The following is a 25,629-nucleotide window of genomic DNA, read 5'->3' as shown; positions in this document are numbered from 1 at the left end:
TCATCAGATGGTAGAAGTCATTATTAGATTTAGGGGACAATAAGGATATGGAGAAAAGAGTGTGATCTTCTTATGCCTCAAAGGAAATGGGTTTTCTGAATTCAAAGCCAAATGGTGCCACTGGGACTTGAAAGGATAAAGGAAATTCATTTTATAAAGGACAAAAAAAGCAAACAACAGCCATTGAAAAAATGTCATTTCCTTTGCTATTGGAATATGGGTAATGTCAATGTCTGGAAGATATGAAAACATCTGGATATAAAGTGAGAAATTCAGTGATGTACCTGCATACTTTGTCCAAACTGTGGTATATTTGAAAATATGGAGATAAATTATTTAATTGTTTAGCTCTTATCCAGATGTTTGGTCTTGTGTTATACCAAACAGTCAGATTAATCACATTTTTCACCTTTTATCCAAATGTTCACTGTCATTAAGAGGAAAGTCATTAATGGATATCAGGAGATATGTAACTGCCAAGAACAGGAAGATAACTTTATAGAAGCCCCCATATAGTCCAGTACATGGCCAATATGAATACATAATTATAAGCTAAAGATCCATGGTATTTCATGAATAAGAGAAACCCTCATATAACTAGCAGTAAAGAACACAATTTAGAACTTAATAAATATGACTGCCTGGGGAAATATTTTGGTGTACACATCTATTGAGAGATGTTTGTAGAATTTTAGCACAATTTTTTTCATGTTTTTTTTTCCTTTTGATATGTTTCTTCTTTCACAGTATGACTAATATGGAAGTGTTTTATATGCTACAGCAAATTTCTTGCTGCCAAAGAGAGAGGGGAAGTGAGGGAGACAGGGAGGAAATTTGGAACTCAAAATTTAAAAAAAATGTTAAAATTTGTCCTTATGTATAATTGGAAAAAAAAGAAGTACTATTAAAAAAGAACTTTAGCACTTAATAAATTACTTTGTGACAATTACAAATATCAGAGAGTCAGATTTTGGAACAACTATCAGAAAAATAAAACATAAGGGGTAGTCTCCAGAATTATTCATGATCTTGAAATCTAAGGAATGTAGTTTTATATACAGGATAGCATGAGTGTGATAGAGAAAACATTCATGAAAGATGAAATCCAGGGCTACAGTTTTAGCCACAGATATGAATATATTCCAAGGACTGTATGTTATAAAACCATAGATTTAGACAGGAAGGCACCCTAGAGGCCATCTAGTTTAACTTCTCCATTCACAGATTAAGGAAAGTGAGACCTGAAGAGGTTGTCTCTTGTTCAAGCTTACACAAAGAGAATAGATGAGGATTGTGTTATCTCAGGGTGGAAATGACAGCAGGATGGGGCTGTCCAGAAGTGGTGAGACTAGCAGCACAGATAAGCGAAAAAGATCTGAAAGATACCGTAAGTCTAGCCAAGCAAGGAATCAAATGGAGAGAGGTCAACTGAGGGAAAGAAGAGATTATGATTTGGTACTATGTGCTTAGGTAGGTAGGAAATGTCCAGCATCTAGGAGGTTTGGTAGGAAATAGAGTCAGAAAAAGCAACACCAAGGGCCAGAGAAAGTCTTAGAACTACCCTGCCTGGGTCCACTATAAATTTATGTTTTCTAATCTCAGCTGGGCCATAAATGTAGCCAAGAAATCCTTTTAGTTTTTCCCAGTTCATTCTAGATGCCACTTCCCAAAGCAACTGTTCTAAATCTTTTCTCTCCTCAAGTTTCCTATGGTACCCCTTCCCATTCTCCTGACAGCTGAGCCCTACACCTTATACATTACTGAGAAAGTAGAGGTTGTTCATCATAAGCTCCCTTTTCATCTCACAACCTCTTAGTAGCTCCATATCTCTCCGCTTTTACATCAGTCTTTGGTGAAGAGATTGCCCTCCTCTCTGGCTAGACCAACTCATACACACATATGTGCATGTGTGTATGTGTGTATGTGTGTGTATGTATATATAAATACATATGTATATGTATGTATGCATATGTAAACATACATGCACACAATCCACTCTCTCATGTCTCCTTCAGTCAATAAGATTTTTTGAGAAACTACTATGTACCAGGTATTGTGTTAAATTATTGGGATACAAATATAAAAAAGAAAGATAGTCCCTGACCTCAGAATCCAATGGGAAGAGAACACTTTAAAAAGGACATTGAATGGGGTAAAGTTAGAGAGAAGGTAGCCAAATGCCCAGTCCAAAGGATTGCACTTTGGTGAGAAATGAAAAGTTGGTTGGAATCTTTGGGACTGGTTATTTGCTCTTCTTCAGCCCTCCAATCAGAGGGGTAAAGGGAATTGAGAGTATTGATAAGGTGTGATTACCAAAGCTGATGCAATCTGGAAGGATGATGAATTTTTTGATGATGAGGTTCTTGTGAGTATGATTGAATTCAGTTCAAAGGAGACCTGCCAGGTGGGAAATCCTTCGGTAGATTGCTCTCTCAATTATTTCTCCTATTCTAGTATTCAATCTCTCCTTATCTACTGGTGCCTTCCCTGCTGCCTACAAGCATGCTGAGAGCCTCCTTATCCTTAAAAAATGAAAAATCACAACAACCCTCACTAAACGCTACTTGTTCCTCAAGCTTTCATCCTATTCCATTCCTCCCTTTCTCATCAAGAGACTAGGGGGAAAAAAACTGCCTACGTTAAAAAAAAAAACAAACTACTTCTAACCATAATTCTTTGGCTATACTTCCTCTCACTCACTCTTCAATTCTTTGCGTTCTGAACTCATAAATCAACGGAAACTGCCTTCTCCAATGTCACCAATTATATCTCAATTGCTATATCAAATGAGTTTTTCTCAATTCACATCCTTCTTCACCTCTCTTTAGTAGTGGGCTTTTTTCATCATCCTTTCCTCCAAGATTCTCTCTTCTAACTAGATGATCATATCACTACTTTCAGTGGCTTCTCTTTCTACCTGTTTGATTGCTTCTTTTTAGTCTCTATTGCTGGTTCATCATCCATAAGACATTCCCTCCTCTTCTCTGTAATTTCTCTTAGTGACATTATCACCTCACATGGCTTTAATTATCATCTTGATGCTGATGAGACTCAGATCTATATATCCATCCCCAATCTCATTCTCAGTTCAAGTGTTGCCTTATAAATTCTGTATTTCCATTTCCAACTGGATGTTTTTCAGGCATATTAAATGTAACAATCCAAAAAAGAGTTGTTTATCCCCCTCCCCCAAATCTATTACTCTGTCAAAAGTGTCACCATCTTTCTATTCAACTTTGTAACCTCAATATTATTCTTTTAAAATTATTAATTAATTTATTTTTAGTTTTAAACATTCACTTCCACAAGATTTTGAGCTCCAAATTTTCTCCCCTTTCCTCCCCTCTCTCATCCCAAGATGGCAATCTGATAGAAGCTCTACATATTCATTCATATTAAACATTTTCACACTCAATATTTTTCTTGACTCCATACTCTCACTCAGCCCACATAGGCAATCAGTTCCCAGGTCTTATTTTTTTCTCCCACCAAACATCTTTTTCTTTGCCTCATCTCCGCTCATACAATTTCTGTTTTAGTTCAGGCCCTCAACATCCTGAACTATTTCAATAATCCTTTTATTAGTCTCCCTGACTCCAGTCTTCTCCATTCTAGTCCATTATCCACACAGCTGCCAAAATGATTTTCCTAAAGTGTAGGCCTGATGATATCATTTCCCTACCCAATAAACATCAGGGACTCTCTATTATTTCAAGGATCAAATACAAACTCCATTGTTTGGCATTTAAAGCCCTATGAATTTGTCCCCCTTACCTTTCTTTCCAACCTCATTACTCACTATAGTCTACCCAAACTGGCCACCTTTCTGTTTCTAATGTTTCATAGTTCATTTCCATTCCATTCCATTGCCTCTGCATAGAATGTATTCCTTCCTCATTCCTGCCTCTCAGAAATCCTATTTTCTTTCAAGACTCAGCTCAAATTCCATTTTTTCCATTAAGCCTTTTGAAATCTATCCCTCAAATTACACACACATACACACACACACACACGTGTGCTTACATGTGCACACACACACACATACACATGCATGTGCACGCACAGACACACACACACACACACACACAGTAATTCTCTGAATTACTAATCTGTCCTCAGAGATTAGTGCAGTACCTGGAACATAGTAAGTGCTTTTAAAATGCATATTGAAGGATTGACATTCATACAGCTTTTGAATGTTTATGAAACACATATGTACATATATATGTATATGTATATATACATACATAATGTAGTTGTTTTTGAGGTGTTTCAATTATGTCTGACTCTTTGTGACCTTATTTGGTGCTTTTTTGGTAAAGATACTAGATACTGCCATTTCCTTCTCCAGCTCTTTTTACAGATGAGGAAATTGAGGCAAACAGAGTCTGAGACCAGATTTGTATTCATGCCTTCATGACTCCAGTTCTGCATCTCTACTCTACCTACTAGGTGCTATATCTATCTATCAATCTATCTATCTATCTATCTATCTATCTATCTATCTATCTATCTATCTGTCTGTCTGTATGTCTATCTAATCTATTCTACACACACACAAACACACACACATACACACCCCTCATACATACCTGTTGTTTTCCCACCTCCCCTACAATGTCTTTATTACCTTCTATGTAATCTGTGTATATCTTGTATATATCTAATGATGTAAGTTCCTTGATGCAAAATATGTATTTTTGCCTTTCTTTGTATCTGGAGTACTTAACACATACCAAGTGCATAATAAATATTTGTTGACTGAATCATGTCATGAAAAAAAGGCAAAAGGGATAGACTAGTGAGGTACCATCTCTGGGCATTTTGCCTCTCTTATCATGCTGACAAAAGCCAACCCACAGAGGTCAGAAGTTACAAGCAGGATCTCCCTAAGTGTTGAAGCAAGTGGCAACAATTGCACTAGAGGGGCCTGGAAATCAAGGCAGGAGTTTCAGATGAACTTGATCCAACTGAGGAGATGCTGGCAAGTTTCAGGGATCCAGCTTTGACAAAGTTTGTGAGTGGACTTTTGATTTAACTTAAGGAATTGTTTTTCAACTAAAGAGATTTTTAAGAATTGAATTCAGCCAGCCTTTTCCCCCCCATTGCTGTTATTTTCATGCCATTGTTCTTTTCCAAAACTTCATCATGGTGGGAATTTGAACCAGGTTTCTCAATGGCTATGCCAGCATAATGCAGATGAGAAGGATGAACACAAATACTGTGAATTTTGAGGAATATGTGCTAATAAGATGAAGAAGCTTTGAGTACAGGCCCAGGGACAAACTCTATGTCATTCTCCAAGAATTAGCATAGCTGAGGCCATGGGGTATATTATTCTAAGTTTGGTCATCTGGGAATAAAATTTGCTGGCCATAAAAACTCATAAAACTGTTTATTAAATGCAATAGACATGTAGTCTCTCACGTGCATATTGGAAGCTCTTTCAGACTCGTAGTAGCTGCCTAAGATTACACCTTCTAGCCTAGTCCTCAAGAATCCAAAATCACTTCTGTGCCGTGATGAATCATTGCACCAGGAGACAGAAAAAGACCAGACATATTCTAAACACAATACCCTAATCCCAAAATTAAATGAATGTTCCCTAAGACAAACTAAAGATCACAGCAAAAATCCATGAGATATCAGATCTAGGAGCCTAGGCATGAAAAAGAATAATATCTTTTTACTTACTTTTGAAGTAGAAGTTGTAAAGGACCTCACCTGGGTATAATAATTGGCTTTTTCACCTGATTTGGAGAACAGCTTTGAAGACAGACTGTAGGTTTCAGGTTCTTTCCTATCCTCCTCCTATTGTATTGTTTGAATTCAGCAAATATGTACAAAGGCCCAGATCAAGGAAGAATCCTGTCTTTTATTTCTTCTCTGTGGCTAGTGAGGTTTATGCTAATCTTGCTTGGACTAAGGGTCAGAGATTCAGGAGATTAGAGATACAGAATAATATTTAACCTGGAGATAAATCAGATCTGTTGGCTGATGGGGAGATCTCCTATAGGGATATGAGGGGGAAAAGGAGATGTAAGGGCTACATTTCTTCTGACTGCTGGTAGCAAAGATTTAAGCTATGAGCACGGGAATTTCAGAGGCTAAAAAACAAGCAATACAAACCCCACAAAACTCCAAGGAGAATAGCATTCTAGTGAAGCTTTTTTCTGCCTCCTGTGTAAAGATATCAATCACATGCCTACTGGTAGTGATGGAACTCTACTTTTGAGATGCTGACTTGGCCAAAGTTGGGAGTATAATTGCCTTTAGAATATTTATATAAAGTCTGCTTTAAATTCACAAGCTAAAGAAAGAACTCATGTATATCATAATTATTGCTCTTGCGCTATCATTTCAAATAATTCCTATTTTCTTTCCCCATACATTATTTAATCAAAAATGACGTACTATAAATTAAGGGTAATAAGATCATAGATTTCCAGCAGGAAGGGACTTTAGAGGTCAGCTAGTTCCACCCTCATTTTATAGATGAAGAGACTGATGTTTGCCCAAGTCACTTAACTTTACTTATATTGAATTATCTTTTTTTTTTTTTGGTAGAACTACTGTTTAGAACCTTCTTCCTTATAGGAATCTGACCTCTAATCCCACTAGCCTAAATAGATCATATAGTATACAAAAGAAGGCAGCATAAAAGTAACATTTAATTTCTGAATAGGAGGTATAGATCAGTAGCTTAGAGAATGCTCACAGGGGGCATGATCTGGACTATGAATCATCAAAGGAGACTGAAAATAGTTAATTTATGTATGTGTGAATTGCCTACTATTTGGCATGGTTCTAGGTGCTATATGTACACATACAAAGAGTGAAGCAATTTAAACTCATAAGAAGCTTACATTCTACTGGGGGGAGAGAAATACACACACATATACATATAAAACTTTGTTTTATTCACACATATATACAGTCTGCATATGCTTATAATATATATCATAGAGTAAAATGCAAATATATAAATAAAAGGCACTATGGGAGGGACGGCACCAACAATTGTTAGGATAAAGAAAGAATTCGTGCAGAAGACTGTTTCTCAGTTGAATCTTAAAAGTAAAGGTGAACTCTACAAGGCAGAGGTAAGGAGGGAGTATATTTCAAACATGGAAGACTGACAGTGCAGAAACAATGAGAGAAGACCAGTATAGATTGAATCAGATGTGGAAAGGAGAGTAATGTCCAGTTGATCTAGAAAGTAGTTTGAATACAAGTTATATAGGGCTCTAGAGAAAAAACAGAGGAGTTTATTATTTATCTAAGAGGTAGTAGGAAAACACTGAAGTTGGTGGAGGAGAGGAGGCAGTTAGTCACATTTGTGCTTAGGGAAAATTATTTGGCAGTAGTATATAGAATGGACTGGAAAGGTGAGAGTCTTGAGGTAGGGACACCAATTAAAGGCTGTTATAATAATCTAGGTGAGAGGTAATAGGGACCCAAACTAAGGTAGTACCTGTGTGAGTGAAGAGAAGGAGGCAGGTGTAAAAGATTTCATGAAGATGGACATAGGAAGATTTGACACCTGATTGCATATGTGGGTTGAGTATTTTAGGATAAAATTTAGAAAGTCAGGAATAGGGCCAAGAAGGGAATTAATGTAGGATTAGAGGAATATAATTCTGGAGCTGGAAAAGAGCCAAAGGGCCATCTAATCTAACTCCATAATTTTACCAGTGTGAAATCAAAAGTTCACCCACAGAGGTTAAGAAATCTGTCAAAAAATCATTTCATAAATGCCAAGGCTGGGATTTAAATCCTAATGCTCTAACTCCATGTTGTTGTTCAGTAATTTTTCAGTCATGTCTGATGCTTTGTGACCCCATTTGTGGTTTTCTTGATGAGGATAATGGAGTGGCTTGCCATTTCATTCTCCAGCTCATTTTACAGATGAGGAAACCGAGACAAACAGGTTAAATGACTTGCCCAGGATCACACAGTTAGTAAATATCTGATACTGAATTTGAACTCACATCTTCCTGACTCCAGGTCCAGTGCTCTATCCACTGTACTTCCTAGCTTCCTCCCTTAACGGAGCACTCTATTTATTGTCCCCCATGTATCATGGCTTTTGAGTTCCTGTTAAGTGTTATGTTCAAAACTCATCAGTTATTTTAATGGATTTGTATCTTTATACATAACTAACACTTTTCTTGACTTTTTTCCTTATAAATCATGTATACATACACATGTATATATATATATATATATATATATATATATATATATATATATATATATATGAAATATGTAATTTCCTTTAAATATTTTTCTCTTCAGTTAAACTGCCTATTTCTTTAGTGGGCTTTAGTCTACCACACACTTCTTGTCCACTTATGAAAAGACAGCAAAATAAACTAGCACTACCTCCTAGTCCACGTTAATTACATCTTGCTTCTGGCCTTTCTTAAGACATTATTGCTAAAAGCTTTGCTTCACAGGCAGCTTGGCTTTTTTGATATTTTGCCTCAGGTAAGGTCTCATATAGTTCCACAGAACATTCTTAATTCCAGCCCCTGGTGAGCTGGTCCATTCCTGGACCAACCAGATAGGACTGAAGAAAATGTCTTCTGTACCAAATAATTTAAACAGAAACAAGAGAAAGAAAGAAAGAAAGAAAGAAAGAAAGAAAGAAAGAAAGAAAGAAAGAAAGAAAGAAAGAAAGAAAGAAAGAAAGAAAGAAAGAAAGAAATTCAGCAAAAGTAACCAACACATTAGTCAAATGTGACAGCATATGAAATGTTCCATACTCATAGTTCTCCACCTCTTTCTAAAAAGACTCCTATATAATAACTGCTGCTGAGAGGTAAAAGGAAATAATTTATGTTTTTTCTCATCTCTTTTTTGGAGACAAACTTGGTCATAATTGCAAAGGGTTTTTTTTTTAATTTTTTTGGTCCTTTCTGTTTACATTCTTGTAGTTAGTGTGCATATAGTGGTTCTTCTTAATTCAGTCTATATGAGGTTATAAGAGTTGAAGCTGATATTTTAAAAGTTTGCTACTGTCATAGAGTCATTGGCTCCCATACTAGTAGGAATGGCTGGAAAATATCATAGCAAGCATCCATTCCATCCCCTTTATTTTGCAATTAATGAAATTTAAGGTCAATGTCACCTCCCATGTAATATAGGAACCATTCTACTTTACACCTGACTGATGGTCATTTGAACCAATGCATCTAGTAGTGAGGAGTTCACTACTATTTTTTGTACAGTTTTAACTTTGAGAAATATCCACCTCATTCTTATTATTTTTACATGGCATATTATTTAGATTCTTCTCTATCCAGATTGAACTCCTCTGTATAAATTTGCTTTTTTTTAATGTGTTACCTCAAAATGAACATTAATATAGGCAGTTCTGCATTGCACAAAAGCATCCTGCTATGAAAAATTGTGCAATAGAGCTGATGGGGAACATGGGATTAGGGGCACAGTGCTCAAAAATTCATCAGTGATATGTAATAAAAGAGGAACCTTATAAGGAAGAAATTGCAGTTTTATATATGTTATATAATTAAGAAATTTTTAAAAAGACCTAGAATAAGTTGTAGCCCCCTGCACAACCTAGGGCTATTGCTCAATCTGAGCCCCCAGAATGTGAAGGAAGTCTTGTTGGAAGAGAGTGGGGATGGGGGATGATGCAATCAAATTCTTCTTGATCTTAGCTCCTAATGTACCAGAAGATGTATAATAAATATAGCATTTTACCTTGACAAAGACCTGAAGTTTGTTTATGGAAGTAGGTGTTAGAAGGGTGGCAGCTTGTGAGTTATTGTGAGGTAGTGTCATTTTCTGCATTCTCACTGTTTCTCACTGAAATCATGCAGAAGCAGACTTGAAATTGTCTTTATGCTTGAAATTTTCTATAATATATCAATCACATTGGAATAAGTTCATTTTTGAAACATACATTATAGCAGAACTGACTATGCTTTGTATGAGGTTAGACAGAGCAAAAACAGTGGGATTTTTATTTTTTTCCATTTGATTGCTACACTTTTATTAATCCAGCTTAACATCATGTTACCTAATTAGCAGTTGAATCACACTCTTAAATCAAAAATAGGTTGTGTTATATATGAACTTGCATGAACTGGTACAGAAAGAAATAAAAAGAATCAGAAGAAAAAATTTACTATATTATCAGTGTTGCAAAAAATGAACAATTAACTGATTCCAGAGTATCTGTGAAGAAGAATGCTGCCTTCTTCACTTCAGAGAGGTGATAGGCTACTAATATGTATAATAAAAAGTACATTTTTGAACCTGACCAATGTGGGAATTTGCTTTGTTTCACTATACTTGTGGGATACAAATCATTGCATGTATTGTTATTACATGTGATTTCCTTCCTTCCTTCCTTCCTCCTTACTTCTTTCCTTCCTTTGTCTTTCTTTCATTTTTTCTTTCTTTCTTTCTTCCTTCCCTTCTTTTTTGAGTGAATAATTATTTTATCACTCTAAATTTTGTTCAGTTACACATCAGTTTCAAGATCCAAGATAATCAGCTTTCTTTTAAATTGTCAGGTAACTTCTAATTAGAGGATTTAAAAAAATTTAATTTGTGGAATAAAACAAGCATTTCCATAACATAGTACAATAAAAAGATGATTGCACGTGAAACTGCAAACCTGCTATGTACAATTTGCTTATCCTTTAAAATATTCAACGAAGTTATCATGTAAACTTTCTTTTCCTTTTTTTTTCTTTTACTCCCTTTCCCCTGCCTAGAGATGGCTACCATTAGAAACACACACATAAATGTGTGTGTATGTATGTATGTAAAATTGTCCTATACATACTTCTATTTATCAGTTCTTTCTCTGAATGCAGATAGTGTCTTTCTTCATGTGTGCTTTAGAGTTAATTTAGGTATTTATAATAGACAAAATAAAATTCTCTTAAAGTCGTTCTTAAAACATTATTGCTGTTACTGTATATAATGTTCTCTTGGCTCTTCTCATTTTGCTCTTCATTATTTCATGGAAGTCTTTCCATGTTTTTTTCTGATATAATTGAGCTCATATATACTTGTTCAGTCATTCCTCAATTGATGGACATCCCTGCAATTTCCAGTTCTTTGACACTACAAAGAGAGCTGCTATAAACATTTTATAACACATGGGTTCTTTTCCTTTTTCCCTAATCAGTTTTGGAAACAGACCTAGTAGTGGTATTGCTGGGTTAAAGGGTATAGGTACTTTAATAACTCTTTGGGCATAATTCCAGATTGCTCTCCAAAACGATTGGATCAGTTCACAATTAAATTAAAGTCCTAAATCTTCTTTATCACTTCCAACATTTGTCATTTCCCCCTTCTATTGTTTTAGCCAATATGGTAGGTATAAAATGATATCTCAAGGTTGTTTTAATTTTCGTTTCTCTAATCAATGATTTAGAACATTTTTTCATATGACTATAAATTGTTTTTATTTCTTCATTGTAAAACTGCCTGTTCATACCCTTTGACCATTTATCTATTGGGGAATGGCTCTTATTCTTATAGATTTAACAATGTTCTTTATATATTTTAGATATGAGACTTTTATCTACTAAGTTATCTATAAAAAATTTCCCCAAATTTTTCTCCTTTCCTTCTGATCTTGGCTACATTTGTTTTCTTTGTACAAAACCTTTTTAATTTAATATAATTGAAATTACCCATTTCACACCTAACTTTGCTCTCTATCTTTTGTTTATTCATAAATTGTTCATCTATCCACAGGTCTGAAAAGTAATATGTTCCAAGTTCTTCTAATTTTCTTGTAAAATCTCACAGTTTCATAGTTTTCTCCTTAAGGACCCTACTTCCTGAGTTCTGTATGGGACTTCTATGGATGTACATGATTTTGGTCCATATTGTAAGGAACCTAAATATTTTTCCTACTAGTTCCTTTAATGATTTCTGGACCCTCTGATCTTCTAGATGTGAAGAGTGATTTTAGAAGATGAAATAGAGTAGATATACAATTTACAGCAGCAAATACACATAATAACCTGTATTTGACAAGTATAAAGACAAGATTTTCAGATACAAATTCATTTTCTTTCTTCTTTCATTTTTCTTCTTTCATTTCTTTCTTTTTCTTTTTCTTTCCTTCCTTCCCCCTGCTTTTTTATTCCTTCTTTCTTTTTTCTTCCTTCCTCCTTACCTCCCTCCCTTCCTTCTTTCTTTTCTTCTTTTCTTCCTTCTTTCCTTCCTTCTTCCCTCCATTGCTTTTCTTTCTTTCTTTCTTTCTTTCTTTCTTTCTTTCTTTCTTTCTTTCTTTCTTTCTTTCTTTCTTTCTTTCTTTCTTTCTTTCTTTCTTTCTTTCTTTCTTCTTTCTTTCTTTCTTTCTCTTTCCAATGGGTAGGGGGACATGGAAGGGAAACATATGAATGTTGGACAATTTAAAAAATACTCAAATTAAAAAAATAAGATGTAGTCAACTAAACTCAACCACTTCTAGATTTTTTCACCTGAACTTCTGTCAAGGCAAATTTCTTCCATCTAGTATTTATGCAATTGATTTTTTTTTCTCTTTATCTAAGATATTTTTGAAAGATTAAGAGTAATGGTTTTCAAGGTTCTCTTCAATCTGGACCAATGTGACTTATCTAACATTTTTTTCTTACTACTTCTCTCGGGCTAATATTCTTAGTGCTCCATCCACAAATTGTGCTTGCTCATACCTTCATGGTTTTCTCCTTAAGCACCCTTCTTCCTGAACTCTTTATGGAACTTCTTCTTCTTAGACCATATTGTAAGGAACCTAAATATTTTTCCTAACAGTCCCTTTAATGATTTTTTGTTCCCCTGAAGTTTTATCTTTGCCTTAACTCTTTGAATGAGAAAAGGCCTTTCTTATTAGGCCTCCAAAAGCTCCTTATTTTGGATTTAGGTCTTCCCTGATCAACATGGTGGTAATCTCTTTTCACCTCCACTGATCTTGATGATTTTGTTTCCTGAATGTCCTAATGCATTCCATTCTGGTTGATTTGTCTGAAAGACATTCAGTAGCCTAGCTATTAGAGCTATATATTTTACATGAAGCTTTATAAGAAGTTTGGCTTTTGCATTTACTATCCTTAGTTGGCAGCTGGATTTTTGTTCCTCTCTAGCGCCTATGAACCTGACTAACTATGTACCTTGATGGCAGTAGTTTTTATAGTTTTGAGTTTGACTCCAAATGTCTAGTCTCTGCAAGAATCTCCATCATATTATTTATACATACTGCTGGACTTCTCAGCTTCTATATCTGCTAGCCATTTCTCTGGATATCTGCTAAGTTATTGGCAAAATCAAGATACCTTAGATTATTATTTCAGGCTTTTTATTCCCCTACTCACTTCACTTTCCTTTCTACAACTTTTCCTCGAGGCATAGTTTGTCCTACCTAGGAAAGCTATTTTCTAGAAAACGGGTTCAAAACAGAAAAACAAGCAGTGTATGTGTGTGTGTATGTGTGTGTGTGTGTGTGTGTGTGTGTGTGTAATATAATTGATTACAAAATGTTCTTTACCAGCAAAGGGAGGATTATGGCATCACAGAATGTATAAACAGATGGTAATTTGATATCACAGAATTAACTTTTTTTTCTGGATGACACAGGTATATAGTCACTGGATGGGAGAAAGTCTATTTTTTACTGTATTTTTATTTTAGGATGTATTACAGGGTTCTTAACCTGGGATCTATGAATTTTAAAAAAACATATTTTGACAACTGCATTTCAATATGGTGGGTTTCCTTTGTAATCTTATGCATTTTTATGCATTTGAAAACATTCTTTTGAAAAGGGGTCCATATACTTCACCAGACTGCCGAAGGTGTCAATGACTCCACAATGGTTAAGAATCCCTTGGCTAGAGAAGATACATTCTATCCCTACTTCTCTAAATTCATGGAGGGCTTCTCTCCACATATTGGCAACAACCTGTTGACCTACAAGTTATGGTTCAAGTATAGAGACAAATGAGTATTTGACTGGTGATTGATCTTTGGGAGGACTGCATATCAGCTTTATTTAATTGCTTCTTCATTATTTAGCTTTTGGAATATCATCCATTAATCACCTGTGAGTTAATAATTCTAAGTTCCATCCATTAAGAAAATGAAGTCATTAGTTAGAAAGCCAACAACAAATTCAGTGTACATGGAAAGCAATCACAACGCTGGATAAAGGCCAACATTTACCTAGTAGCCTGCTAGCTAATAAGATGTAAAAAGCACATTTAAGGAGAGTGAGGAGAGGCAGAAAGTTTTTATTTTCCATTTCCAACTCAGAAATAGTTCCTAGGTGAATCTAGTGAACATATTCTATCTTATTTTGGAATATCTAATCTACTTTGAGGTTGTTATGGTCCACTGATGATTAAAAATACATCTATTGTGAATTTGTGCTGCAATTAGATACATTATCACAGGGAAAAAAATTTTAGAGAATGAAGGTGTTAATGGACCTTGAAAAAAATGAAAATAATAACTGAAACTATCTAAATGGAAGGCATACATGTATGTACATGCACACATATGTATGTCTGTTTGCATGTATGTATGCACATATTTAAATTCAGTTAGGTGGCTTAATGAATAGCACAGAGAGCCTGGAATCAAGAAGACCTAAGTTCATATCTGGCTTCAGACACTTACTAGGTGTGTGACCCTGGGCAAGTCATTTAAGCTTTGTTTGCCTTGGTTTCCCTATCTGTAAAGTAGGGATAATAATAGCATCTATCTCTTAAATTATTATGAAGATCAAATGATACAATAATTGTAAAGAGCTTAGTGCACTTCCTGGCACAGAGTAAGCGCTATGTAATTGTTAGCTATGATTATATTCACTATTTTATTAAAGGTCATTTCTGAGACAGCAATTACATTTCTAAAGGGAGAACTTATACATTGATTCTCTTATTTGGCTTTAGCAAGCAGGCCTTAGCATCTCTAAGTGTCCTGATGCAGTCACCCAATCTCTATATTTCCATTCATTGTTAAGGAAAGGTAACATATAATGTACTATTTTCACTCCCCTTACATCATTACCTAGATGAAAGAACAGAAATTTCTTAGAAGATACTACCACATTGTGTGTTAGCCAGCACTTCTTCTAGTCTATTATCTTCATGGACACTTTCTGATAATGATCTATCTGACTATGATAAAGTGCCAGAATACATGGAAGACACAGCAGATTCATTGTCACATGACAAGTGTAGCCTCTCTAGAGATTTTTATACTTCTAAATAACACATATATAGAAGCCAAAAGAAACTACAAAAGGCGATATACAAGGTGGAAAGAGAGATGTGACCCAATGCCAACAATGGTATGGAAATGGTACAGATTCCTTGACCCAAATGCAACTTATATCCATTAAATGTACCACAATAATGCCATAATTATTTTAGTTTTTCAAAAACAATGAAACCAGTTTTGGAAATCACCAGTGCTAGTGGATTTTTAGCTTTCAGCAGTCCCTCTTGTGGTTGCTGGTCCTTTGTTCTGAAGAGGACAGATGGTATCATGGTGAGATCTTGACATGCACATGAATTAAATTTAAGTGAGGTAAAGATGCGCAAAGTTGCACAAAGATGACTGTCTTCTAGAGTCACCAAAGTCTAGTGGCAAGACAAAAGTTAGGATGATAGGTGATGACCTGGAAGGCACTACATAACCTTGGCATCTTCAATGTCTGATCAAGTGCTAACCACTCCACAGTGCCTGCTTCAGCTGCCTTCACAGCCATTGCAACAAATTTTTCTTATCAGCCCATTCTGCCAGGAGAAGCTTTCTGTGATTAACCTTTAGAAGCCTTCACATCATGATCACATATGATAACATGTGTTTCCTTTTATCCATATAACCATTGTTCATCATGTTGACTTCAATGCTGATATAGGGAGAATAAATGAATGTATAGTCTGGACTTGGAAAGGCTATGTTTAATCATGTTTTCTTGACAAGTTATTGTAAATAATAGCCATTTCTCTCCAAAATATAATACTCATTTAAAGGGTAAATATTCCATTTTGTAGGTCACATTAATATCACTTTACAATAAGATGCCATCATCTAAAGTTATTGGTAGATACTTCCTGCAGAATCACAATTTGAGAATGCTGAAGAAAGCTTGCTCTACTTAAATGTATCATGTAACTTGAGCCTGTTGACTGAAATATATAGAGTTAAAGAATTGTCATATAGGAAGGGATGCTAGTGGTGATCTATTCCCACAAAAATATATTTCTTCAAAATAATCCTTAGTAAGTAGACATTCAGACTTCACTTAATGATCTCTGTGATGGGAAATTCATTACCTATAGCATCAGAAAGTTCTACCACTGAATTCTCTCTCCTCTTTGTCTCTCTGTCTCTGTCTGTTTGTACATCTGTCTGTCTCTCTCCCCATATTTATACACACATATACATACATATACATACATACACATACACACACACACATATAAACACATATGTACAGAAAGAGAAAGAGAGATTAAGCCTTACTAACAATTTATACTTTGATACAGATGGGTTTTCATAGATTTTTCTAAGATAGGGTTTAACAGTGAATAATTTGAAAAGAATTTATGAGCCCCAGGCATCTGAGGAGAGAGAAGAAAGCTAAGAAGATTAGACTAAGGCTGTGCTAACCACACTTTGATAACAAGGCATTTCCCCCCTGGTTTATCCTCATTGTATAGGTGAGGAACATGAAATGGTGGCCTAGAAACCCAAATGAATTGACAGTTTTCTGTATCTTACTTTATGTGATTGTTCAACTTCTAAGTGCCCATAAGTTTCATCCATGAAAAAAACAGTTACTGTGCAGTTCTAAGTTGGAGGAAGTTCTTCCTCATATTGACTCAAATTCTGTTTTCCTATATTGATTCCAGGTCTGTCTCCTGGATCTAACCAGGATAAATCTAATCATTCTCCCACATAACAGACTTTCAAATATTTGAAGACAGCCATCATGCTGCCTTCACCTTTGGTCATCATTTCTACACAATAACCTCATCTCCACTTCTACTAGTTTGAAATGATCAGATGAGTTAATATCTTTAAAGAATGATGAGAACTTTAAGGCATTATAGAAATCCTATTATTATTAATAATATTATGATTATCTTTCTATGACACTGTTTCCAAACCTTTACCATCTTCATCTGCCCTCCTCTAATGCTCTAGTTTGTTAACATTCATCTTAAAATGCATCATCTCAAATCAAATATGGTCTTATGAGGGCAGAGGACAATAGGGTAGGATACATGGCTTCCAACTTGACCTTTTTCTTTCTGGTCAAGAGCAACACCTGTTCCATCTCTCATTTGGCATTTACTAATAATTGGCAACATTATTATTATTATTTTTTTTGTGTGTGTACACATATTGTTTCCCAGCTCCTTGATCCTGTTGTCATTGTTCACTAGGTAGTGCAATGGATAGAGTGCCAGGCCTGGAATAAGAAAGACTCATCCTCATGAGTTCAAATCTGGCCTCAGACTCTAACTGTGTAACCCTGGGCAAGCCACTTAACCCTGTTTCCCTCAGTTTCCTCATCTGTAAAATGACCTGGAGAAGGAAATGGCAAACTACTCCAGTATCTTCCAAGAACACCGCAAATAGGGTCATGAAGGATTAAACATGACTGAAAATGACTGAACACTCCTTGATCTTACTTACCCCAGTATTAAAAACACAACTCCTGATGAAGCCTATAGACTCCTCCGAATATTTTTTAAATTAACAATTAAATAAAATGCTGGATAATAAGCTACTTGAGAGCAGGAACTTTTAATCACCGTAATGACGTGAACATAGCTGATTCTCATTAAATCTTTGCTGATGAGGAGGATGAAAGTAAAGATGAGGATAATGTTGCAGGTGATTCAGCAGAAAGTTGCATTGGAAAACTCACTCATTCCTATTCTTCAGGCCTATGTATATAAATGGTCCTGTGATTTTTCTCCCCATTTTCTTTTATGTATTACAGATGCCTCTTATTTGTTCTTTTACAACTGCCTAAGTTGTGTTTCTGAGCATTTTTCCATGCTGCATTTCATTTTATCACCTCTTGTCTATATTTCCAAATATGTCCATTTATTCGGCCTATTTTTTTTTTTATGTGAGCTGTTATTTACAATACCACCTAATTTAATATTGATGCAACTAAGACCAAGGAGCTATTTGCATAGCCTTGTAGATCACTGATTGAAAATTCAAGCATGCACGGACTGAACTGAGGATCCTGCTGTATTTTATCAGCATTCTATCCTGTGGCTTTCTTTCATTATCCTTTAGAAGTTATGATATTTCAACTAGCTTTCAGGCCTCCAAAGCAGATCCACATGCCCACATACAAACTGCAGTTAATTTTGTTAGTAAAAATTGTGAGAACTCATATGTAGTGTTTGATTGCACAAAGAAAATAAATTCTACAAATTTATTAATGCTGATTCAAAAGTTAACTCATGCAGTAATAATTCTGAATCAGAAAACTTTAGAGCTGGAAGACATCTTTGAGGTTGAGTTAAATTTTGATGTTTTCAAATGGGGAAACTAAGGTCCTAGGAGTTTAAGCAACTTACTGAGATTTGAGGTTTGATTTTAGGACTCAACTCCTAATCTAGTGAGTTTTTGTGAGTTACTATACTGCCTCTTAGTTAATCTACCCTCTTTATTACTCCTTAATTTATTTTTTAAATATTTGGATAGTAAGCCTTCAGTATTTCTGTTATTTTCCTAAATATCAGCCTAGCACAGCTAAGAAATTAATAATGAGCCATAGGAAACATCTGTAACTATACATGCTTTTTGTACCTGGGGAAAGTAGCAGATCTCCATGAGACTATGAGCTTTCTAGGTCACTGAAAGACTGGGAGAGAAGAAGGATGTCTGGGGGTTAGTTTGTGCCTGTAGGGGAAGGAAGACTCCATAAGATTTTGAAGATGGTCAAAGGCATATATTACACTCTCAGAGATGACTAATTCTGGATGAGAGTGATTGGGATAGAGAGAACAGGAAATAGGAAGTTGAATTACATGATTATTTCTCTTTAAAATTTCACTCTGCACTTCTGAGAGCCAAGATGACCAAATAAGCAATAAATCATTGTAACTCTCCCATATTTACCTCCAAACAGCCATAAAATAGCACCATAAAACATATCCTGGAACAGCAGAGTCAGAAAAAAATGGAGTAAAACAATTATTTAGCCCAAGAAACTTCAAAGATCAGCAAGAAAGGTCCATCTCACTCAGGTAAAAGGGGAGTACATTCCAGGACATAAATCATCCCAGCAAACCAGCAACAAGCCCAATCTTAGAAAACCAGTGGGATCTCCTGAGCCCTGTATGGTGGAGCAGGCAAATACCAACACCAGAACCCCCTTTCCCCCATATACCTTAACATAGCCAGGACAACTAGTAGACTCCAGCATGATAAGAAAGTAGACCAGACCTCCACACATTTCAGTGTAGCCCCAGAGAAATGAAGAAGCACTGCACCAGGCCTCAGCACACACCTGACACTACCACTAGGACCAGCTCAATACTAGGTAAGCTGTCAGATCCAGATGGCCTCCAGCAGTGCTAGCCACCTCCCACCCAACCCCCTAAAGACCAGCACTAGCCAAGAGGGTCCCTCAAAGCAACATCGACAAAACACCGAGTAAATAGCCAGGGCTTGCTGTCATTGACACAAGAAGCCTGAGACAGTGTCTCTTTCACCCCAGGTGCAGAGGTTAAATTTAAAAGAAAAGGAAAAGAAAAAAAAAAGATGAGCAAAAAACACCAAAAAAAAAAAAAAAGAATCTGACCATACAAAGTTATGGTGACAGGGAAAAACAAGACACAACTCAGAAGGAGAGAACAATGTCAAAAGACCTATGGGCATAACCCCAAAGAAAAACAGGAAATGATCTCAAGCCCAAAAAGAACTAAAGGAGGAGCTCAAAAAAGAGCTGAAAATCAGAGAAGTAGAAGAAAAAAATGAGAAATGAGAGTAATGCAAGAGAATTGTGAAAAAAGAGTCAACAGCTTAGAAAAAGAAAACAACTGCTTAAAAAGTAGAATTGGCCAAATGGAAAAGGAGATACAGAAATCCACTGGAGAAAACAACTCCATAAAGAGTACAATTGGCCAAATGGAAAAGAAAGCACAACAGCTAATTGAGGAAAACAACTCCTTAAAAGTTACAATTGGGTAAGTGGAAGCTAATGACTCTATGAGAAATCAAGAATCAATTAAACAAACTCAAAAGAATGAAAAATGGAAGAAAATATAAAATACCTCATGAGAAAAATAACTGACCTGGAAAATAGATCCAGAAGAGACAACATCAGAATCATTGGACTATTTGAAAGCTATAATAGAAAGGAAGACCTGCACAGCATCTTTCAAGAAAGTATCAAGGAAAAACTTCCATGATGTTCTAGAACCAAAGAGTGAAATAGATTTTGAAAGTATCCACTGATCACCTCAGGAAAGAGATCCCAAAATAAAAACTCCAAAGAACATTATAGCCAAATTTCAGAACTATCAGGTCAAGGAAAAAATACTACAAGTGGCCTGAAAGAAACAATTCAAATATCAGGGAGTCACAATCAGGATTACACAGGACTTGGCAGCTGCAACATTAAAGCATCAGAAGTCATGGAACATGATCTTCCAGAGGGTAAAGGAGCTAGGACTACAACTGCGAGTCACTTACCTGGCAAAATTAAGAGAACATCAAGATGAAAAAATGGTCATTCAATGAAATAGAATAATTTCAAGCTTTCCTAAGGGGAAGACCAGAACTAAACCAAAAATTTGACCTCAAATATCAAGACCCAAGAGAAGCATAAACAGGTAAAAAGAGAAAAGAAAACATAAGGAATTCAAAAGAGCTAAACTATTTCAGTCCCTGCATGGAAAGATGATACTTGTGATTCTTAAAAATTTTGTCAGTAATAGTACAGCTGCAAAGAATATACATAAACTGAGGGTACAGCTACAAGGTGAATTTGAGGGAATGACATTAAAAAAATAAGGGATGAGAAGGAGGAGTAGAGTAATTGCAGAAGAAAGGGAGAGGTAGAATGGGGTAAATTATTTCACATGAAGAGGCACAAAAAACCTGTTGCAATGGAAGGGAAGGTGGGAGGATGGACGATGAGCATTGTGTGAACCTTACTGTCATCAGTATTGGCTCAAAGATGGAATCATATACATAAGCATTTGAATATAGAAATCTATCTTACTTGACAGGGAGGTGGGAGAGGAGGAGATCAAGCAAGGAAGGGTGGGGACTGACAGAAGGGAGGGTAGACCAGAAGAGAAGGTAGACAGAAGCAAAACACTAGTGAAGAGGGAAAGGGTAAAAGCAGAGGCAGGAAAGATAGGAGGAAGAATAGGGTGGAAGGAAATACACAGGTAGTAATCATAACAGTAATTTGAATAGGCTGGACTCTCCCATAAACTGTAGGTACATAGCAGTGTAGTTAAAAAACCAGAATCCTACAATATGTCTTTTAAAAGAAACACACTTGAAGCAGAGAGACACACACAGAGTAAAAGTAAGAGAAGGGGCCGGAGCAGAATCTATTATGCTTCAGCTAAAGTAAAAAAAACAAAAACAAAAAACAAAAATAAAACAAAAAACAAACAAAGATAGCAATCATGATCTCAAAGTAAAGCAAAAGCAGACCTAATTAAAAGAGATAGGGAAGGAAACTGCAACTTGATAAAAGGTACCATACCACAGACAATGAAGCAATATTAACACTAAACACATATGTACCAAGTGGTATAACATCAAAGTTCTTAAAATAGAAGCTAAGTAAGTTACGAGAATAAATAGACAACAAAACTATACTAGTGGGGGACCTCAACTATCCCCTCTCAGAACTTGATGGATCCAACCAAAAAAATGAACAACAAAGAAACTAAGGAGGTAAATAAAATATTAGAAAACTTAGATATGACAGACCTTTGGCATATTATCTATTATCTATAGGTATATGAAGAAGTGCTCTAAATCACTTTTGATTAGAGAAATGCAAATTAGAAGATCTCTGAGGTACCACCTCATACCTATCTGATTGGCTAATATAACAGAAAAGGAAAATGATAAATGCTGGAGAAGATGAGGGAAAAATTGGGACACTAATGTATTGCTGGTGGAGTTGTGAACTGATCCAAACATTCTGGAGAGCAATTTGGAACTATGTCCAAAGAGCAACCAAACAGTGCATAGCTTTGATCCAGCAATACCACTACTAGGTCTGTACCCCAAAGAGATCATAAAAAGGGGGAAAGGACATACATATGCAAAAAATTTATGGCAATCCTTTTGTGGTGTCAAAATATTGGAAATTGAGGGAATGCTCATCAATTGGGGACTGGCTAAACAAGCTGTGATCCATGAATGTGATAGAATACTACTGTGTATTAAGAAATAATGAATAGGTACATTTCAGAAAAAAATCTGAAATGACTTATATGAACTGATGCAAAGTGAAATGAGCAGAACTGGGAAAACATTGTACGCAGTATCAACAACATTGTGTGATGATCAACTATGAATGACTCGGCTTTTCTCAGCAACACAATAAGTATAATGGATTCATGAAGGAAAATACTATCCATAACCAGATGAAGAACTGATGGAGTCTGAATGGAAATCAAAACATCTTTTTTTTCACTTATTTTCTTCCCTCGTGTTTTTTTCTCTTTTGATCTGTTTCTTTGTTTACAACTGTGACTAATATGAAAATAGTTTTACACGCTAGCACATGTATAAACTATATACAACTGTATACTATTTTCAGAAAAGGGGAGGGGAGGGAGGAAATGGAAAAAAATTGGCATGCAAAGTCTTGTAAAAATGAATGCTAAAATTTTTCTTCACATGTAACTGGGGAAAAGTAAAATACCATCTAATTGATGCTTAAAAAACTTTACTCAGAAACAAAGCCCTGGTTATTATGCTCTCTCTCTCTCTCTCTCTCTCTCTCTCTTCTCTCTCTCTCTCTCTCACACACACACACACCACACACACACACACACACACACACACACACATTATGGTACCAAACTCTATACTAGCATATTTTCAAAGAAGTCTTTCTATCCATTCTTTTCTCAGTTTGCTGTGCCTCCCTCAGAGCTAATTTTAATTGATAGAATTCTTAGGCAGATGAGGCACTTCAATCACCTTATTAAACTGATGCTTATTTCAACATTTTTTTTGAGAGACAATATGGTATATTGAACTCGAATTCAGAAAATATGGGTTCTACTCTTGTTTATTTTACTTGTTTGACTGATGTTGCACCTAGCCGATTATCTTTACTTCTCTATGCTTCAGTTTATTAATATGAATAGGAACAATGATATTTGCTCTAATTACCTCAGAGACTTAGTTTTTATATATTCATTCATCCATACTTTTATATTGATCCATCATTGCTCAGTGTGAAATAAAACTATTGTTCAATACAAATGCACCAAAACACAAACAAAAATCCCTTTATTTGTCCTTTCCATCTTCGTCCAAATGGCTAGATGACTGATTACTCTTACCATGTTTTTTATTGCCTAGTCATTTGTGACCCAATGGGATTGAATTGGCCAGTATATCTATGATCCATTTTTCTGCCTACATGACCTTAGCAACTGTCTCTCTTTATGTAGTTTAGACCTCACCTTCAGTGGAAATCTTCATTTCTCACAGAGTCACAAATTAAGATTCTGTACATAGTCAGAATATAGAGGATTTTTTTTTTTGGTGGGGTGGATGGGAGATGGGACCAGACCAGTGATTTCATTGTTAAGATGCATTCCATGGTGAGGAAGTTTCCTTTACTAATGCAGATGAGTGAATTATTCTACAACTTATAGTCTTAATGAATTTTCTATGAGCAAGAAGTGGTTAAATGACTTGCCCTAGGTTAAATGACAGAGTCACAGACCTCTGGGAGTGTATGGATAGATTTCAGGGATTCCATGAGCTTGGATGGGGAAAAATCTTTATTTTTACTAACTGAAAATTAGCATTTCCTTCAGTTATAAGTTATATATATGGTTAGTTCATGGGTTTCACCAGATTATCAAAAATGGTTAAGACAAAAAAAAATGGTAAGAACACCTGCTCCAAACCATGCTATCTCATGGGAACTGTTTTGAATTAAGATTATATAATGACCTGTGAAAATAATTGTTTTACTACTGTTACTCACTTTTAGATATTTATAACTACTCTGGACAAAACAGAACACCATGGACTAAAGAAAGAATTATTCTATAGAAAGATTGGAAAGACTGAAGACATTTCTTTCACACATCCCTAAAATATATCTGATAATAGATGATAATATTTACTTTATAATCTTGTCTTTGCTGAAGCTTTTCTCAATCTGGCTACATTACAAAAAGTAGCTGTTCTTGCTCCTTGTTTTCCTATCATTTTTTGATGAAGACAATCATTGGAATTGTTAGACTCGATCATGTTTTTTCTCCTGGGTCTAATTTTGGAAGGCATCTATGCTATAGTAGAAAGAGTTCAAGAAGATAATGATACCTGTAGTCTCTAACTCACAGTGTTACTGAGGGTTAAATGATGTAATATATGTGAGGTATTTTAGAATATTATATGTCAATTATTATTATTAATCTTGGTTACAGTATAGGCCACATTCCACATCTATAGCCCCTCAACTCTGCAAAGAAGGGAAGTAATTGCATTTTCTTGTCTTCTTTGGGAAGAAGCTTGACCATTATAATTATACAGCATTCAATTTCTTTTTTAAAAAATTTTATTAATTTATTTTGATTTACCAACAATCACTTCCATATGCTTTTGAGTTGAAAATTTTTCTCCCCCTCCCTCCCCCCCTCCCCTCCCCTGATAAAGGCTTTACATTTACATTCCTATTAAACATACTTTCATATTAGTGAAGTTGTAAGTAAAAATTAAAACCAATAGGAGGAACCACCAGAAAGATGAATCAAAACTCAACAGAAGGTAAAAATAAGTGATAACGATTCAACTTCCATAGCTTTTTCTTTGGATGTGGACAGCATTTTCCATCCCCAGGCCTCTGGAGATGTCTTAGATCCTCGTAATGCTGAGAAGGGTTCAGTTTAACAATATTAGTCATCGCATAATATGGCTGTTATTATATACAAAGTCCTCTTGGTTCTGCTCACTTCACTCAGCATCAGACCATATAAGTCTTTCCAGATTTTTCTGAAGTCAGCCTGTTCATCATTTCTTATAGCACAATAGTATTCCATTACATTCATATACCAACTTGCTCAGCCATTCCCCAATTGATGGGCATCCTCTCAATTTCCAATTCTTTGCCACCACAAAAAGAGCTGCTATGAATATCTTTGTACATGTGGGTCCTTTTCCCATTTGTTTGATCTCTTTGGGATATAGCCCTAGAAGTGCTATTGCTGGATCAAAGGGTGTGCACATTTTTGTAGCCCTTTGGGCATAGTTCCAAATTGTTCTCCAGAATGATTGGATCATTTCACAGCTCCACCAACAATGTATTAGTGTTCCAATTTTCCCACATCTTCTCCAACATTTGTCATTTTCCTGTTTTGTCATACGGCATGGAATTTCCTTTGTTGT

The sequence above is a fragment of the Phascolarctos cinereus genome, unplaced genomic scaffold, assembly GCF_003287225.1.
Source record: "Phascolarctos cinereus isolate Bilbo 61053 unplaced genomic scaffold, phaCin_HiC Scaffold_726;HRSCAF=1367, whole genome shotgun sequence".
Lineage (NCBI taxonomy): Eukaryota > Metazoa > Chordata > Mammalia > Diprotodontia > Phascolarctidae > Phascolarctos > Phascolarctos cinereus.
This window is presented reverse-complemented; position numbering follows the sequence as displayed.